Here is a 16,595-nt window from a genome sequence, read left to right on the forward strand (position 1 = left end):
TAGAATGAAGCTACGTGTCTAATCAACCCCTGTGTGTGTGCCTGTGTTCCAGCGTGCGGCGGTGACCACGGGGCGGTGGTCTGATGCAGGTGAGCTCAGTATGACTTCAACGCCGAGGGAGAAGGACGAGCTGAGCTTTAAGGCCGGTGACATCATCGAGGTGCTGGAGTGTTCCGACATGTCATGGTGGAAAGGAAGACTGAGGGGACAAGTGGGAGTGTTCCTTCCAACTACACCAACCCTGTATGAGAGAGAGAACATGGCATTTAGAGCTAAATAAGTATCTTCATTCATTATAGCAGACGTTCTTATCCAGAGCAACTTAAAGGAGCAATTAGGGTTAAGTGCCTTGCTCAAAGGAATATTGACAGATTTTTCACTCAGGGATTCGAATCAATGACCCAACAGTCTTAACCTCTAGGCTTCCTGCCTCCCTAACAATAACAACTATATTTCTGAGAGAGAGAGAGAGAGAGAGAGAGAGAGAGAGAGAGAGAGAGAGAGAGAGAGAGAGAGAGAGAGAGAGAGAGAGAGAGAGAGAGAGAGAGAGAGAACATAATGATTAGCATTAAATATATATATTGTAACTTTCTTTCTGGTTTATTATCAATGTACTTTACCATATCGTAGGCTTATGTCAGGATAACACAACTATTTACAACTTCAGAACACAATTATTACTGTATGATTATCAAATAAATGGTTTTCTGTAAGCCCCTGTATAAATGTTCATCAATGTTGCAACATGGCTACCATTCATTTAGAGTTTGACTTGTGTGAGAGCAATAGCCTTGGATCAACTAACTGTGGAATCACACCAATTCCAGGAAGAGCCACAAATATCTGGGTTGTTCGAAATCCAACAATAATCACAGTCTGACAGTCACGTGCATGATAGCCACATACGCGTTGGGCGCTTCCATAGGGTGATTTCCGTCATATAATAAGGTATTTATCGTTCCGCCCCTATGGCAGGTAATGCCGCGTTCACGATACTGGGAACTGGGTAAATAATGCGCTTTTGAATGGTCATCCAACTCGGAATTCAAGTAGCTCTAGATTGCCCGAGTTTCTGACTTGGAATTCAGATTTGGATGACACAGACGGAGCTCGTTTTTTCAACGAGTTCCCAGTTGTATTGAACACTGAAGTAGGAGACTTCCGAGTTCCAAGTTCCCAGATTTATGAACGCAGCATTTGAGGTTAGCTGTCAAAGTCAAACGTCATACAGGTAGCCTAGGTAGGTAGGTAACCGTGTATCTTCCGGATCCTTTTAAAATCAGCGGTTGTGCGACTTTACCCATAGGCTTCAGTCTAGCGGTGACACAGCGGTGTCCAGCCATGGCCGAGTCCCAGCTAACATGCATGGAGGACGGCCACATCAAAGAGAACGTCCCGGAGTCCAAACCGGAGTTTTACTACAGCGAAGAGCAACGCGCGGCGGTTGAACAACTGCTCAAAAACGGCGACGGCGCTTTCAAAATGCGACTGAAAGAGGACAAAGTGAAAGACTTTCTCTCGGCCCGTGATATTAAAACGATAAGGAACACTTTCAAAGAATATGACACTGAAGATGAAGAGAAGTGCGGAGAATTAAAGGCGAAACCCGACGGTTCCAAAGCGAACTCGGGGCACCATTCGACGTACTGGCCGCAGATGTCGGATACAGAGGTGCCGCCGTTGGATCTCGGTTGGCCCAACGGGGGTTTGTTCAGGGGTCACACGCGTGGCGGTTCACACGCACCCGCCAAAAGAGAACGGACCGCACATCAAGGAGGTCATTCGTAGGCTGATCCAAGAAGCTACCAAGGTGAACTGCGGGTATATACTGTTCAATAATGGTGTAACGACATAGTGATGAACTGAATAACGCAGGACTAATGACTGTGTTGTATTGGTTTATTATTGGGATAGTGATATCCCCGGCCTATGTATCTCAAATGTGAGGTAAGCATCTAACTCATGAAGCCATTTTTTTCATGGGAAAGTAATCTATATAGTAATTTATCAGAGAACTTCAAATGCGTCTGGGGAGGTTAGCGGAGAGGCGGTGATTCAATAGAGAGAATGGATGGGATTGCCGGAATAAAGGACTGATTATTAGAGGCGTGTCTCAGCGGAGTGAAACATAAAGTGTGTTTGTGTGTTTGTGTGCGTCCGTGCATCAGCAGGGGCACATGGAAGTGAGTGTTTAAACTTGTAGAGGAGTGATCATCAACTAGATTCAACCGCGGGACGATATTTTTTGTTGAGAGGATTGTCGAGAGGCCTGAACATAATTACACATAAGTTGTAGACTGCATATTGACCGCAAGAAGCCCAAACATATATCATTTTTGACTAAAACGTAATAATTTCAAACCTTGCTTACGTGTATATACGATCACGTGTCTCTCTGTTATGCGTGGGATTTCTTGGGTACATATTTCTTAAATGTAAATCACTTGGCGCTGATTTCCTGGTGTTTTTACAATCTTTTACCTCTAACGATTAACCTTTTATTTTGTTATTATTATTTCCAGTAAATTTGGGGATCATCCACATAAACTTGGGGGATCATCTTGGGGATCATCCAAACTTGGGGGATCATCCACGTAAACTTGGGGGGGATCATCACGTAAACTTGGGATCATCCCGTAAACAGGGGTAAACTGGGGATTGGGGGATCATCCACGTAAACTTGGGGGATCATCCACATAAACTTGGGGGATCATCCACATAACTTGGGGATCATCCACGTAAACTTGGGGGATCATCCACATAACTTGGGGGATCATCCACATAAACTTGGGGATCATCCACGTAAACTTGGGGATCATCCACGTAAACTTGGGGGATCATCCACATAAACTTGGGGGATCATCCACATAAACTTGGGGGATCATCCCGAAACTTGGGGTAAACTTCCAGGATCATCCCACTTGGGGGCCATGATTCCTGTCTGATGGCGTATATCATTGTTGAATGCCCTCATTGAACGAACAGCGGATTTCCCTATTACACAGGAAACATTCTGTCATGTCAATTAAAGTTAGGCTAGCTTTCATGATTAGGCTATTCAGAGAACACATATACAAAGACACACACACACACACACACACACACTGTCTGTACTTTCCACCCTTTGTGGATGCGTACAACCTCCCATTAAAACAGCACACAGGAGAGATAAAGGGGTTCTATTCCATTGTAATGAATGAACAAATCCTCAGCATGTTGGCAGCACATACCAGGGTGAACTGGAGTCAGAGCTGCTTAGTTCAGTTGCCTTTAGCGAAGTTTGTTTATCGTGTCACTAGAGACTGAGTCATTTTGGACCCACCCATCTTGACCCAGTCAGTCAACCAGTCAGCCAGTGAGTCATCCAGTCAGAGCCACCCAATCAGCAAGTCAGTCAGTCAGTTAGTCAGGCAGTCAGTTAGTCAGGCAGTCAAACCATGACACATTTCCTCCCTTTGTACAACTGGGTCTTACAACAACACACAATCACATCGATGTCTTGGTCCGGTGTGGTTTTGGCCGTCATTCTAAATCAGAATGTGTTCTTATTAACTGACTTGCCTAGTTAAATCAAGGTCAAATAAAACAGGTGAAAAAGGATTGTGTCAATACAGTGTATTGTTACAGAAGAATGATGACATGTTAAACCTGAGCCGATGTCATATACCGTATGTTACATATATGACAGTGTGTTAATGTGAGGTCACAGGGCGGCAGGTAGCCTCCACAATGTCATGTACATGTGCTATGCACTGTCTATTTATACCTACAGGGATTCCCCTGGGTAGTTTACCGCTCTGGGCTGAAGTTTCCTCTAGGTACAGATCTAGGATCAGCTTCCCCTCCCCGATCCTAACCTTAACCATTAGTGGGAGAAATGTCAAACTGACCCAAGATCAGCACCTAGTGGCAACTTCACCCTACTTCTAGTTCACCGACCTGTCAAGTGAGTGAATGAGAACATATGAAAGTCATTTCTCAGGTGTGTGTGTTGCCAAACAGGATTTCATGGAACACCGCAGCCTGAAGCTTTGAAGCAGTTTGTTTAATGTTAGGAGAAATGGAGAGAATGTGGTTGCAAGTACACACCACCCACACATCAAATCAAATAGTTTGTGTCACATGCGCTGAATACAGCAGGTGTTGACCTTACTGTGAAACGCTTACTGACAAGCCCTTAACCAACAATGCAGTTATAGAAACAACTGTCTTGGTGTGTTTGGACCATGATCGTTCGTTGGTGATGTGGACACCAAGGAACTTGAAACTCTCGACCCGCTCCACTACAGCTCCGTCGATGTTAATGGGGGCCTGTTCGGCCCTCCTTTTCCACAAACGCACACAGTCTTGTACAGCTAACCTTGTGGGGACACACAATTCAGTCCCATTCAAAATCTTATTTTCCCTAAGCCCTAAACCTAACCCTAACACTAAACCTAACCCGTACTCTTACCCTAACACTAAACCTGACCCTAACCTAACCCTAGCTCCTAACTCTAACCCTTAACGTAATTCTAACCCTGACACTATTTCTAACCTTAACCCTAAACCCCCTAGAAACAACTAAATGTCCCCAGTTGGTCACATTTTTGTTTGTTTACTATTCTTGTGGAGACTTCTGGTCCCCTCATGTATAGTTAAACACGTCCACACACACACACACACACACACACACACACACACACACACACACACACACACACACACACACACACACACTCAGTAGTGATACAGGGGCCTACATAATCAGGTGTGGTGTGTTTATCTTAGCATACTGTGGTTGTCTTCATCTACATACAGTACAATAGATTACTGTGTGATCCACATCACAACATTTACATGGATGGCATTAACAGTGATTGCATTTTGTTGTGGCTACTGTTAGATGGAAGACATTGTGGTGTTGTAGGTTTTAACTTGAATTATTTCATACTGTTACTTGTTGTTTCTCTTTGCCCGTGCTCATAAAGTGTATGTGTTAGAGTAGGAGTGCTGATCTAGGATCAGGTCTCCCGGTCCATTATGGTCTAAAGGCCAAGCTGGTCAACACTCCTACTGTACCAGGCTTTGTGAACACAACACAGGCCCCGTTGTTACAACACAGAACACTTCACTCAGCATGTTTCCTCTGGAGAATGTAATGTCAGCATACAGCCTTTTCCTTGACTGAATGAGAACATTCATGTGAATGAAGAAACCTTTTCCTCCTCCACCCTTTCCCATTGCTGAGGTAGTCTCCAGAATAAAGCTTGTGTAGGCATCCTGGTTGAGCCTTGTTCCCATTGCTGAGGTAGTCTCCAGAATAAAGCTTGTGTAGGCATGCTGGTTGAGCCTTGTTCCCATTGCTGAGGTGGTCTCCAGAATAAAGCTTGTGTAGGCATGCTGGTTGAGCCTTGTTCCCATTGCTGAGGTGGTCTCCAGAATAAAGCTTGTGTAGGCATGCTGGTTGAGCCTTGTTCCCATTGCTGAGGTGGTCTCCAGAATAAAGCTTGTGTAGGCATCCTGGTTGAGCCTTGTTCCCATTGCTGAGGTGGTCTCAGAATAAAGCTTGTGTAGGCATCCTGGTTGAGCCTTGTTCCCATTGCTGAGGTGGTCTCCAGAATAAAGCTTGTGTAGGCATGCTGGTTGAGCCTTGTTCCCATTGCTGAGGTAGTCTCCAGAATAAAGCTTGTGTAGGCATGCTGGTTGAGCCTTGTTCCCATTGCTGAGGTGGTCTCCAGAATAAAGCTTGTGTAGGCATCCTGGTTGAGCCTTGTTCCCATTGCTGAGGTGGTCTCCAGAATAAAGCTTGTGTAGGCATCCTGGTTGAGCCTTGTTCCCATTGCTGAGGTGGTCTCCAGAATAAAGCTTGTGTAGGCATGCTGGTTGAGCCTTGTTCCCATTGCTGAGGTGGTCTCCAGAATAAAGCTTGTGTATGCATGCTGGTTGAGCCTTGTTCCCATTGCTGAGGTGGTCTCCAGAATAAAGCTTGTGTAGGCATCCTGGTTGAGCCTTGTTCCCATTGCTGAGGTGGTCTCCAGAATAAAGCTTGTGTAGGCATGCTGGTTGAGCCTTGTTCCCATTGCTGAGGTGGTCTCAGAATAAAGCTTGTGTAGGCATGCTGGTTGAGCCTTGTTCACATTGCTGAGGTGGTCTCCAGAATAAAGCTTGTGTAGGCATCCTGGTTGAGCCTTGTTCCCATTGCTGAGGTGGTCTCCAGAATAAAGCTTGTGTAGGCATGCTGGTTGAGCCTTGTTCCCATTGCTGAGGTGGTCTCCAGAATAAAGCTTGTGTAGGCATCCTGGTTGAGCCTTGTTCCCATTGCTGAGGTGGTCTCAGAATAAAGCTTGTGTAGGCATGCTGGTTGAGCCTTGTTCCCATTGCTGAGATGGTCTCCAGAATAAAGCTTGTGTAGGCATGCTGGTTGAGCCTTGTTCCCATTGCTGAGGTGGTCTCCAGAATAAAGCTGTGTAGGCATGCTGGTTGAGCCTTGTTCCCATTGACATTCTGAAGTGACTCAAATCCTCTTTTTTTTTGCATGTCCGATTCCAATCTGTTATTTTTCATGCCGTCTGAACAGCCAAAGCCACCTTGGAATTGGATATTTCAAGCTACGTTTCAAACCACCTCGGTAGGCCCTTTCAAATCACCTCGGTAGGCCCTTTCAAACCACCTCGGTAGGCCCTTTAAAATCACCTCGGTAGGCCCTTTCAAACCACCTTGGTAGGCCCTTTCAAACCACCTCGGGAGGCCCTTTCAGACCACCTCGGTAGGCCCTTTCAAACCACCTCAGTAGGCCCTTTCAAACCACCTCGGTAGGCCCTTTCAAACCACCTCGGTAGGCCCTTTCAAACCACCTCAGTAGGCCCTTTCAAACCACCTCGGTAGGCCCTTTCAAACCACCTCAGTAGGCCCTTTCAAACCACCTCGGTAGGCCCTTTCAAACCACCTCGGTAGGCCCTTTCAAATCACCTCGGTAGGCCCTTTCAAACCACCTCGGTAGGCCCTTTCAAACCACCTCGGGAGGCCCTTTCAGACCACCTCGGTAGGCCCTTTCAAACCACCTCAGTAGGCCCTTTCAAACCACCTCGGTAGGCCCTTTCAAACCACCTCGGGAGGCCCTTTCAAACCACCTTGTTAAGCCCTTTCAAACCACCTTGGTAGGCCCTTTCAAACCACCTCGGTAGGCCCTTTCAAACCACCTTGTTAGGCCCTTTCAAACCACCTCGGGAGGCCCTTTCAGACCACCTCGGGAGGCCCTTTCAAACCACCTCGGGAGGCCCTTTCAAACCACCTCGGGAGGCCCTTTCAAACCACCTTGTTAGGCCCTTTCAAACCACCTCGGGAGGCCCTTTCAGACCACCTCGGGAGGCCCTTTCAAACCACCTCGGAGGCCCTTTCAAACCACCTTGGTAGGCCCTTTCAGACCACCTCGGGAGGCCCTTTCAAACCACCTCGGGAGGCCCTTTCAAACCACCTCGGAGGCCCTTTCAAACCACCTCGGTAGGCCCTTTCAAACCACCTCGGGAGGCCCTTTCAAACCACCTCGGGAGGCCCTTTCAAACCACCTCGGGAGGCCCTTTCAAACCACCTCGGGAGGCCCTTTCAAACCACCTCGGAGGCCCTTTCAAACCACCTTGGTAGGCCCTTTCAAACCACCTTTGGTAGGCCCTTTCAAACCAGGAGGCCCTTTCAAACCACCTTGGTAGGCCCTTTCAAACTACCTTGGTAGGCCCTTTCAAACCACCTCGGGAGGCCCTTTCAAACCACCTCGGGAGGCCCTTTCAAACCACCTTGGTAGGCCCTTTCAGACCACCTCGGGAGGCCCTTTCAAACCACCTTGGTAGGCCCTTTCAAACCACCTCGGGAGGCCCTTTCAAACCACCTTGGTAGGCCCTTTCAAACCACCTCGGGAGGCCCTTTCAAACCACCTCGGGAGGCCCTTTCAAACCACCTTGGTAGGCCCTTTCAGACCACCTCGGGAGGCCCTTTCAAACCACCTCGGGAGGCCCTTTCAAACCACCTTGGTAGGCCCTTTCAAGCCACCTTGGTAGGCCCTTTCAAACCACCTCGGGAGGCCCTTTCAAACCACCTCGGGAGGCCCTTTCAAACCACCTTGTTAGGCCCTTTCAAACCACCTCGGGAGGCCCTTTCAGACCACCTCGGGTGGCCCTTTCAAACCACCTCGGGAGGCCCTTTCAAACCACCTTGGTAGGCCCTTTCAGACCACCTCGGGAGGCCCTTTCAAACCACCTCGGGAGGCCCTTTCAAACCACCTCGGGAGGCCCTTTCAAACCACCTCGGTAGGCCCTTTCAAACCACCTCGGGAGGCCCTTTCAAACCACCTCGGGAGGCCCTTTCAAACCACCTCGGGAGGCCCTTTCAAACCACCTCGGGAGGCCCTTTCAAACCACCTCGGGAGGCCCTTTCAAACCACCTTGGTAGGCCCTTTCAAACCACCTTGGCCCTTTCAAACCAGGCCCTTTCAAACCACCTCGGGAGGCCCTTTCAAACCACCTTGGTAGGCCCTTTCAAACTACCTTGGTAGGCCCTTTCAAACCACCTCGGGAGGCCCTTTCAAACCACCTTGGTAGGCCCTTTCAGACCACCTCGGGAGGCCCTTTCAAACCACCTTGGTAGGCCCTTTCAAACCACCTCGGGAGGCCCTTTCAAACCACCTTGGTAGGCCCTTTCAAACCACCTCGGGAGGCCCTTTCAAACCACCTTGGTAGGCCCTTTCAGACCACCTTGGTAGGCCCTTTCAAAAAAGGACTTGTTTTGAAAGTTGGATCGTGAATAATAAACAAAAGAGTGTTCAAACACTATGATTTGGAACATTTCAGAGCAACAGGGAAACATCCATGGCATTATTGTCACCTGGGCTTGCTACATATCTCCTGATTAACAGGAAGCATGAGTGCCACCACCAATCAACCTACACCACCGCGCACACACCCGTCGTTACTATGACAACTAGCATAGCCATGTCAGCAAATGACTGCTGTCTGAACACACACAAATCCGATTTGGTCACTTGTAACTGGCTGTTTGGACAGTCAGCATTAAGGCCTGCAGTGTGAACAAGGCTTTAGTTTCACATTCTGTCACTGTAAGTGAATGTGTCTTTCTTATCTTACTCCCAGTAGAGTTTATTATGCCCATATCGTTTTGTGTACAAGGAATTCCTATATCTCAGGAACTATATAAACGTCCACTCCTTGTTGTGATGCAGACTGAAAAGGCAGTGTTATGTTGTGGACACCTATATCTCAGGAACTATATAAACGTCCACTCCTTGTTGTGATGCAGACTGAAAAGGCAGTGTTATGTTGTGGACACCTATATCTCAGGAACTCTATAAACGTCCACTCCTTGTTGTGATGCAGACTGAAAAGGCAGTGTTATGTTGTGGACACCTATATCTCAGGAACTATATCAACGTCCACTCCTTGTTGTGATGCAGACTGAAAAGGCAGTGTTATGTTGTGGACACCTATATCTCAGGAACTATATAAACGTCCACTCCTTGTTGTGATGCAGACTGAAAAGGCAGTGTTATGTTGTGGACACCTATATCTCAGGAACTATATCAACGTCCACTCCTTGTTGTGATGCAGACTGAAAAGGCAGTGTTATGTTGTGGACACCTATATCTCAGGAACTATATAAACGTCCACTCCTTGTTGTGATGCAGACTGAAAAGGCAGTGTTATGTTGTGGACACCTATATCTCAGGAACTATATAAACGTCCACTCCTTGTTGTGATGCAGACTGAAAAGGCAGTGTTATGTTGTGGACACCTATATCTCAGGAACTCTATAAACGTCCACTCCTTGTTGTGATGCAGACTGAAAAGGCAGTGTTATGTTGTGGACACCTATATCTCAGGAACTCTATAAACGTCCACTCCTTGTTGTGATGCAGACTGAAAAGGCAGTGTTATGTTGTGGACACCTATATCTCAGGAACTCTATAAACGTCCACTCCTTGTTGTGATGCAGACTGAAAAGGCAGTGTTATGTTGTGGACACCTATATCTCAGGAACTCTATAAACGTCCACTCCTTGTTGTGATGCAGACTGAAAAGGCAGTGTTATGTTGTGGACACCTATATCTCAGGAACTATATAAACGTCCACTCCTTGTTGTGATGCAGACTGAAAAGGCAGTGTTATGTTGTGGACACATTCAAGTCAGTGTATCGGTCTCAACCTGCTCCAGAGAGTTCTAAGTCCATGGAAGTTCTTCTATCAATAATTCCCACATATCAAACAGAAAGTAAAAGCTAAGCAGGACAGAACCAGTTCTGAGGAAAGATAATAGCTGAGATTCCACTTTCTAGTTCATTCCTCAGGTGTTTTATGTTGTGTTTACACCACTCCCCACATACCTGTCTCTGTCTCTGCTTTGTCTCTGCCAGCCTGGCAGCTTCGGGGAAACTAGGAGACGTGTTGGGGCAACTAGGAGACGTGTTGGGGTAACTAGACGTGTTGGGGCAACTAGGAGATGTGTTGGGGCAACTAGGAGACGTGTTGGGGCCACTAGGAGACGTGTTGGGGCCACTAGGAGACGTGTTGGGGCCACTAGGAGACGTGTTGGGGCAACTAGGAGACGTGTTGGGGCAACTAGGAGACGTGTTGGGTCAGTGTTGGGGCAACTAGGAGACGTGTTGGGGCAACTAGGAGACATGTTGGGGCAACTAGGAGACGTGTTGGGTCAGTGTTGGGGCAACTAGGAGACGTGTTGGGGCAACTAGGAGACGTGTTGGGTCAGTGTTGGGGCAACTAGGAGACGTGTTGGAGCAACTAGGAGACGTGTTGGGTCAGTGTTGGGGCAACTAGGAGACGTGTTGGGGCAACTAGGAGACGTGTTGGGGCAACTAGGAGACGTGTTGGGTCAGTGTTCGGGCAACTAGGAGACGTGTTGGGGCAACTAGGAGACGTGTTGGGGCAACTAGGAGACGTGTTGGGTCAGTGTTGGGGCAACTAGGATACGTGTTGGGGCAACTAGGAGACGTGTTGGGGCAACTAGGAGACGTGTTGGGTCAGTGTTGGGGCAACTAGGAGACGTGTTGGGGCAACTAGGAGACGTGTTGGGGCAACTAGGAGACGTGTTGGGGCAACTTTGAGACATGTTGGGGCAACTAGGAGACGTGTTGGGTCAGTGTTGGGGCAACTAGGAGACGTGTGGGGGCAACTAGGAGACGTGTTGGGTCAGTGTTGGGGCAACTAGGAGACGTGTTGGGGCAACTAGGAGACGTGTTGGGTCAGTGGGCAACTAGGAGACGTGTTGGGTCAGTGTTGGGGCAACTAGGAGACGTGTGGGGGCAACTAGGAGATGTGTTGGGTCAGTGTTGGGGCAACTAGGAGACGTGTGGGGGCAACTAGGAGACGTGTTGGGTCAGTGTTGGGGCAACTAGGAGACATGTGGCGTCAACTAGGAGATGTGTTGGGGCAACTAGGAGACGTGTGGGGGCAACTAGGAGATGTGTTGGGGCAACTAGGAGATGTGTTGGGGCAACTAGGAGACGTGTTGGGTCAGTGTTGGGGCAACTAGGAGACGTGTGGGGGCAACTAGGAGATGTGTTGGGGCAACTAGGAGACGTGTGGGGGCAACTAGGAGATGTGTTGGGGCAACTAGGAGATGTGTTGGGGCAACTAGGAGACGTGTTGGGTCAGTGTTGGGGCAACTAGGAGACGTGTTGGGGCAACTAGGAGACGTGTGGGGGCAACTAGGAGATGTGTTGGGGCAACTAGGAGACGTGTGGGGGCAACTAGGAGACGTGTTGGGGCAACTAGGAGACGTGTTGGGGACACTAGGAGATGTGTTGGGGCAACTAGGAGACGTGTTGGGGCAACTAGGAGACGTGTTGGGGCAACTAGGAGACGTGTTGGGGCCACTAGGAGATGTGTTGGGGCCACTAGGAGACGTGTTGGGGCAACTAGGAGACGTGTTGGGGCCACTAGGAGACGTGTTGGGGCCACTAGGAGACGTGTTGGGGCAACTAGGAGATGTGTTGGGGCAACTAGGAGACGTGTTGGGGCAACTAGGAGATGTGTTGGGGCAACTGGGAGACGTGTGGGGGCAACTAGGAGACGTGTTGGGGCAACTAGGAGACGTGTTGGGGCCACTAGGAGATGTGTTGGGGCAACTAGGAGACGTGTTGGGGCAACTAGGAGACGTGTTGGGGCAACTAGGAGACGTGTTGGGGCCACTAGGAGACGTGTTGGGGCAACTAGGAGACGTGTTGGGGCAACTAGGAGACTTGTTGGGGCAACTAGGAGATGTGTTGGGGCAACTAGGAGATGTGTTGGGGCAACTAGGAGATGTGTTGGGTCAGTGTTGGGTCAACTAGGAGACGTGTTGGGTCAGTGTTGGGTCAACTAGGAGACGTGTTGGGTCAGTGTTGGGTCAGCTAGGAGACGTGTTGGGTCAGTGTTGGGTCAGTGTTGGGTCAGTGTTGGGTCAGCTACAGGGATTTTTCTTCCATTGAAATACGTAGGCGGCCGCCTAAGCTTTTTTTCAGGCCCCTATGTCCAAACAATGTACAAAATATATACAAATAGAAAGGGCATGAAAATATATATATATATCAAAAAAAGATGTATAATTTTAGGGATGAAAAAACACTTTCAGTGTAAATTTAAAGCACTAAAACCAGATATAAAGTATGGAGTAAAGATAATGGACATATATATTTGTTCATAGTATCATCTCTGAGAACTAACAATCACCAACATTAAAGCTCAGGGAGAAAGTTGAAAGTCCCTAAAACAATGAATTTAGCAGCATTCATTTTGTTATGATGTTTGAGAAAAAGAGCACAGCCTCAGCCATGATGGCACAATGCCTAGAACTGCAGGAAACTAGATTTAAAACAGCAACATTGTCTCTCAGCTCCGTTGTAAAATGTGCAGAATTGCAGGAATTGGCATAAAAGTTTGAAGAATGGCACTGTTTATAAGATGTCACTGTTTATAAGCCTTTATAACACCCCAGGTTTAGTATATAAGCCTACGTGTTTTCTGTAGGCCCAGCTTGTGCTTTCAGCCTGACAGTCAGTCATTGTTGTATTGTCAGGAAGTTTTTCATTGTTTTACTGACTTTCAAGCGATATGATTCACAACTATTGATCTTAATCACTTTTTATTTCCATGTATTGTTCTACCTATATTTCATATACATTGTGTATATTGTATGTTTTTTTCATTTAGTTGTTGACCATTAAATATAGTTTGATTTGAATGTATTTGCTGTGTTTCTCCCTCCAGGTGTTTAAATAAAGTTTGATTGTATTTGATTACCCTGGCCTCTATGTGTGTTTAAATAAAGTTTGATTGTATTTGATTACCTCCGGCCTCTATGTGTGTTTAAATCAAGTTTGACTGTATTCCATTTTTAAATAAAGTTTGATTGTCTTTGTATCTTTCAGGTGTTAGCTATAGTCATGGACCTGCTGACAGACATCCAGATACTGCAGGACCTGCTGGACGCAGCGTCGCGGCGCTCCGTGGCCGTCTACATCCTGTTGGATGTCAGCGGGGTCCCACACTTCCTGGATATGTGCTGCAGGCTGCAGGTCGGAGCTCAGCACCTGCGGGTAAGAGACGGTCCCTCATCCTGAAGCAGAGGAGCATTGAAGGCCTTAGGCTACTCACTTATGTGTTGTACAAGGGCCCTGTGTCATGTGTGATCATATGACATGCCTGGGGGACCAGTGAGGAAAAACTGTGAGTCTCTTTGGATAAGAGCGTCTGCTAAATAAATGAAATGTCAAGTGATTTTTGTCATTTTAAATTGAAAAGACTTCTATGTTAATGGTAGTTTGGACATGGGAGGTTTAACACCCATGAGTTGATGTCTTTCTGTGTGTATGGAGAATGGTGCTGGTCTGCGTGCGTTTTGTTTCTGACTGTGTCAGGTTACCATAACCCTTTATGTAACTGTGTGTGTTGTATCTTTCAGAACATCAGGACTCGTACAGTTCAGGGGACAGGGTTGGGTCTGTCCTTCGGTAGACTCCTTGGTTCTTTGTGTAGTAAATACATGCTGGTGGATGGGGACAAAGTCATGTTCGGCTCCTACAGGTGAGAGAAAGTAGCTGTATGCTTCCCTCTCTCTCTGTCTCTCTCTTCTCTCTCTCTTTCTCTCTCTCTTCTCTCTCTCTTTCTCTCTCTCTCCTCTATCTCTCTCTCTCTCCTCTTCTCTCTCTCTCTCTCTCCTCTTCTCTCTCTCTCTTTCTCTCCTCTTCTCTCTCTCTCTTTCTCTCTCTCTGTCTCTCTCTCTCTGTCTCTCTCTCTGTCGTGTGTGTGTGTGTGTTTATTTCCAAGACATAACACATATCTGTTCTTTCTCTCCTAGCTTGTCTTGCTGTGTGTGTTTCACTGTGTCTTTATTGAAGACCTAAACATTGTTCTTGTGATCCTCTAGCTTCTCATGGAGTTCGTCTCGGATGGACCGCAACATGATCACGGTCATGACTGGCCAGGTGATCGACTTCTTCGACCGCGACTTCTGCGAGCTCTACGCCGTGTCCGAAAAACTGGACCTCTACAAGGAGTTCAACCTCAGCCCACCCCCCAACATGGCCGCCGCCGCGCGGCTCAAAGTGGAGCCCGTAAAACCCCAGTTACGAGCCGCCACATCCAGATTCCAGGTCAGTCTAGGCAACTCGCGTGGAGGTGATCTCCAGGTGCCTGCACATAAATACCACAACCCCAAATACTCTTTGGTGTACGGGAATAGTGTTCCTGGACTGATGGGGTCCTTGCAGGATCTACCAGGCATAGAAAAGACGGCTATAACTGCGGGTCCTGAGGGACTAATGCAGGTGAACAGCGAGTGGTTGGATCAACTCACCCCGCTACCACCCGACGGAGGGAAGGTGGGGCCGAAAAAAACCAACAGCATTTTGGAGAAGAAATCCCGCTCTTCTTTTAAGAAACTCTTCAAGGGGAAATCGACAGCCAATCAGAGCGTGGACACCGGGGGTGATAGCCCGGCAACCAGTCCAATCTCCTCCCCCACATCGTTGGGAACCAATAGTATGGAGGAGATGAATAACCTTGAAGTCATGGTGAAACAACCAATGAAGAGTAAGAAGTTTAAAGTGAGCCTGAAGAGTGCTTCTGAACAGACTGTCAACACACAAGACAATGACAGTAAGTTGTTTTTCTTGTCTCATTATTTTAGCTCAGTTTGATCCTCTCCTTCTCCCTCTCGGCGTTATGTCGATACCTGTATTTCTCTGTTTATCTCTCTCAAGTCATTTAACCATTGTACTATTTTACTCCTTCCCTTCTTTCTTTCTTGCAGGCTTGAAGAGCCGCAGGCCATCAACAAAGAACAAATGTAGTCCATCCTGATTCAAAACCTGAGTCAATCCGGATTCAAACCACCCCACTCAACTGGTTCTCTGTGGGATTCCATAATACCTTTGGGATCTGGTGCAATAATTACTATTTATTTATTTCTTTTATTTCACCTTTATTTAACCAGGTAGGCAAGTTGAGAGTTCTCATTTACAATTGCGACCTGGCCAAGATAAAGCAAAGCAGTTCGACAGATACAATGACACAGAGTTACACATGGAGTCAAACAAACATACAGTCAATAATACAGTATAAACAAGTCTATATACAATGTGAGCAAATGAGGTGAGAAGGGAGGTAAAGGCAGAAAAGGCCATGGTGGCAAAGTAAATACAATATAGCAAGTATATAATAATATAATGTGTCAATTCTACTTGCTCTGTACAGAGATATTCTCTGGACAAACAGAGCCGTGCTTAAAGCAGAGACTGGTGATAGGTGGAACAGCGCCACTGGCCCCGCCCCCAGGCACATTAGCTGTTGTTTTTCTTTTGAGGAAAAGAGCGTCCATGTTTGAAGTAACGTCTTCGTCGTCGTAATAGTGTAACGTGGACGTGGCGGTTTCATCACTATGGATTCCAGGTTGAAGAAGCGCTGTCACTGAGCACCAAGTCTGTGATTCCAGGTTGAAGAAGCGCTGTCACTGAGCACCAAGTCTGTGATTCCAGGTTGAAGAAGCGCTGTCACTGAGCACCAAGTCTGTGATTCCAGGTTGAAGAAGCGCTGTCACTGAGCACCAAGTCTGTGATTCTTATCTGACCATGTAAAGAATAACGGCATGTTGCCTTGTGAAGTCTTGTATGTAATTCATGTGTCATTCATTCATGCGTGTGTTTCATGCTGTGACCAACGGATGTCAATGATAAGGGGGTTGTGGAATGGATCTGAATGGGTATTTGAGTGTGTGTTTATTCAGTACATTAAAAACAATCATGTTTTTCTGAGTTTTCTAGTCGTGTAACATTTGTGGCCTGATTCCCAGTGGTAGTAATGTGTGATGAGGTCTAAGGTTTCTGTGGCCTTTGTCTTCAGTGACAGCACTGTAGACAGTGATGACTCTCGTCTGCCATCTAGTGGCTGTAGACCTGATTGAGCAGAATAGATTCAATAGCTGTAACACTTGTTCTGACGCTCTGACGTGTGTGTGGGAGGTGGACTCGTTGAGCACTGTGTTGCTGATGGGACCAAGCATTGTCACTTCCTCACAAATACATCGTATCCCCTCCCCATCTTCTCTCTCCCTCT

General features: G+C 47.4%; 2 pseudogenes; both read left to right on the plus strand.

Annotated features, from left to right (window-relative positions):
• Positions 1 to 713, plus strand: part of LOC135559795 (GRB2-related adapter protein-like) — a 5,317-nt pseudogene extending 4,604 nt beyond the window's left edge.
• Positions 714 to 1,161: 448 nt separating this feature from the next.
• Positions 1,162 to 16,294, plus strand: LOC135560093 (protein FAM83F-like; annotated as a pseudogene).
• Positions 16,295 to 16,595: the final 301 nt, after the last annotated feature.

This window comes from Oncorhynchus nerka, linkage group LG15 (genome assembly GCF_034236695.1).
Source record: "Oncorhynchus nerka isolate Pitt River linkage group LG15, Oner_Uvic_2.0, whole genome shotgun sequence".
In the NCBI taxonomy this organism is placed as follows: Eukaryota; Metazoa; Chordata; class Actinopteri; order Salmoniformes; family Salmonidae; genus Oncorhynchus; species Oncorhynchus nerka.